We start from the raw sequence: 3,581 nt of genomic DNA, 5'->3' as shown, positions 1-3,581 counted from the left end.
CTCTTTTTTTGATCACCACTGCAGAGCTTGCTGAAATCTGAACAGCTAACTTGTCTTGCTAGTCATCCATTAGGGGTAATTTATAAGAATAAGGCCAGAAAATACTTTTGCCTTTAAGAATAAGAGAGAATTGGTAATGAGGTTTTTATTTTATTCTGGTACCTAACAATATCTGCAGTGGCCAATTGCAAACTACTGTGATTTTAATGGTACAGAAGCATTAATCTACAATCAGATGACGTTAAATACATTACTCTATCCTTGAGTTAATAGTCACTGGTGCCGCTAATGAAGTTAAGGGACACTAAGAACCCTAAATCCTTAAATTATGATTACATTAAATCCTTAAATTAGTGTGGTAGGTTCTGCCTCAGCAGTTTTCAAAGTGGGATCCTAAAACCTTTTCAGTTGGACCTGAAAAGAGCTTTTGCTGTTTTCAAAATAATTTAAAGACATGATTTGCCCATTTCATGAGGTTGGCTTTGCACTGATACTGGACAATTTTTCTTTTTCTTTGACCTTGGCTCTGCTTTGTTGACCTCAGAGCACACATTGAATGCCATTAAAACAACAACAACACAACAACAACAACAAAACCACGTACACGACAGGAACTGGAACTGCATCTGAATTATTCTGAGGCACGTGACCTCAGAATTCTTCAACAAGGGGGATTTATACAAAATTCAGAGGAAATAAATGAGGCAATGTGGTGCTGAGTCAAAGGGTAGCAGAGGAGCAGTCAGTGACAGCACAGGCAGGTGATACCTCTTTCTCGTAAGTGCGAGTGTAAACCGCAGTGCCCTGGGTGAGTGCCAGGATGAGTTTCCCATCACTTAGCTCTGGCACAAGTGTCCTCTCTTGCCCACTTCTGCAGGTGAACAAGTTTGCCTCCACTCAGTGTCACAATGGACTTGACCTGTTTGTCATCTGCTGTTGTCTCATCAAACTCCATCCCCAGCTTAAAGCTGACCTCTGTGTTCTTGAACGTGCTCTGTGTTTTCAAGGTGATAATGTCCCCATTCTTCTTGATGATTGTGGTAGGCTTTGTCATGCTAGCCACCTGCCTGGTAGAAAAACTCACACCGATTAACTTCATGTAATCATCAAAATTCTTGCTATCTGAGAGTTTCCAGGTGCACAGGAAGGCATCTACCATGGTGATGCTGGCCTAGACTGAGAAAGAAGCTGTGAGAGAGTAGGTGTGCAAGGACTTGGACTGCTGATATTGGATGCAATTTTTGGTACCTTACGACCAGTTGAGACAGGGGCACTAAACTGTACTAAAGATCATTGTATTTTTCCCTACCAGACAGTGGCAATATAATTTGTGAGTATCGTCTTGCCTCAACCCATCTGTCCTGATTTTCTCACAGTGATTAAAACATGTTTTACAAGTGGTAACTTACATTTTAGATGAATAAAGGCAAGCTCCTGAGGAAAGGCACCTTTGTGATTGTTTGAGCTATGAGCTCAACTATCTGCTTTTCCATGGAACACCATATTTGTTTGAAAGGCCAACTGGTAGACATGCTGTGGCTATTCACACTTGTATATTTGGCAGACATTTTGTCAAAAACGAGAAATCTGAGTCTGACTTTATAAGGAAAACAAATGACAGTATTTATAGCCAATGATAAAATTTGAGCTCTTAAGTGAATATTAGAATTTTGGGATACTTGTATATGCCACCATGAGCTTGGCAACTTTGCAATACTTAAAGGCTTATCTGATGAGAACAGTGGTGATATGAATGGATGTAATGTTTTGAAATTTATACTAGAAGTGTTACTCTTTCAAGGATCTGCTGATATTTTCCCAAAGACCAATGCATGATGTTGCAAAGTGACATGGTTTGGCTGTGTCCTCACCCACATCTCATCTTGAATTGTAACTCCCACAATTCTCGTGTGCCGTGGGAGGAGCCCAGTGGGAGGTGATTCAATTACGTGTGGGGGCGGGTCTTTCCTGCACTGTTCTTGTGATAGTAAATGAGTCTCGCGAGATCTGATGATTTTAAAAATGGGAATTTCTCTGCATAAGTTTTCTTCTCTTGTCTGCCACCATGTGAGACATGCCTTTCACCTTCCACCATGATTGTGAGGCCTCCTCAGTCACATTGAACTGTAAATTCAATAAACTTCTTTCTTTTGTAAATTGCCCAGTCTCAGGTCTGTCTTTATCAGCAGTATGAAAATGGGCTAATACACAAACAAAATTCAAAATGTAAGGAAGACTAATGGATTTTAATGTGATGGTTTTAGATTCGACGTTGCATCCCATCTTTAAGAAACTACCACTTGTTCAGGTTTGGTGCAGTATCAGAGAAGAATATCCCAATGATCTGAAATGGCTATTTTACTACTTCTCCTCCTTTCAGTTGCGTATCTGTGAGGCTGAATTTTCTTCATATACTTCAACCAAAAGCATACCTTGTAACAGATTGAATGCACAAGTGGATTTGAGAGTTCAGCTGTCCTCTATTAAGCCAGATATTAAGGAAATTTGCAAAAATATAAAACAATGCCACTTTTCTCACTGATTTTTTAAATTAAAAATTTAAATTTGTGACACATGTCGATTTGCAGAAAATTGTAGAAAATAATGCAGTGTGTTGAGCACTGTGGCTCATGCCTGTAATTCCAGCTATTCAGGAGGCTGTGGCAGGAAGATCAGTTGAGCCCAGGAGTTCGAGGCTGTAGTGAGTTATGATTGCACCACTGCATTCTAGCCTTGGGAGAGAGTGACTCTATCTTTTTGTATGCGTGTGTATATTTAGTTCTGTGCAATTTTAATGCGTGTGTTGTTTCATGTTTCTTCTGCCACAGTAAAGATATTGAGAAGTTCCCTCTCTACAAAGGTCCCTCCTGTTGTCCTTTCATGGCCATATGCACTTCCCTCCTCCCAATCCTTCTCTTTATGATATGTTGTTTTTTCTGTTTATGATTGTTCCATTTTATTATTAGTTGATGTTAATCTCTTTTTAATTTTTAATTGACACATAATAATTGTACATCTCTGTGGGGTACAGTGTGATTTTCAATATCTTTATGCCATGTGTAATGATCAAATCAAAGTAATGGCATATCCATCGCCTCAAACATTGCTCATTTCTTTGTGCTGAAACCTTCTAGCTATTTGAACACATAGAATAAATTATTATTAACTAGTCACCTTACAGCGCTAAAGAACACTAGAGTTTATTTCTCCTATCCAGCCGTAATCCCGTATCTGCTAACCAATCTCTCATCTCTCCCTCCTTCCTCCCCACTTCTCCATCCCTCTGTTCTATCCTCTACTTCTATGAGAGCAACTTACTGAACTTCCACATGAGTCTCACTATTTTTTTTGGTTTTGAAAGATATAGTTCTTTTTTTACAAGACTATGTTATATATGTTAACATGCAATGGGTTTATTCTTATTTTATTTTATTTTTTTGAGATGGAATCTTGCTCTGTTGCCCAGGCTGGAGTTCAGTGGTGCCATCTTGGCTCACTGCAACCTCCAACTCCTGGGTTCAAGCGATCCTCCTGCCTCAGCCTCCTGAGTAGCTGCGATTATACCTGGCTAATTTTTTGTG

The 3,581-nt window shown here is 39.4% G+C and overlaps 1 pseudogene; it reads right to left on the bottom strand.

Moving 5' to 3' along the window:
* Window positions 1-720: 720 nt before the first annotated feature.
* LOC117096334 lies at window positions 721-1,159 on the bottom strand (annotated as a pseudogene).
* Window positions 1,160-3,581: the final 2,422 nt, after the last annotated feature.

This window comes from Trachypithecus francoisi, unplaced genomic scaffold (assembly GCF_009764315.1).
Source record: "Trachypithecus francoisi isolate TF-2019V2 unplaced genomic scaffold, Tfra_2.0 Contig01461, whole genome shotgun sequence".
In the NCBI taxonomy this organism is placed as follows: domain Eukaryota; kingdom Metazoa; phylum Chordata; class Mammalia; order Primates; family Cercopithecidae; genus Trachypithecus; species Trachypithecus francoisi.
The sequence above is the reverse complement of the archived record's forward strand: the minus strand, read 5'-3'. Positions and strand labels throughout refer to the sequence as shown.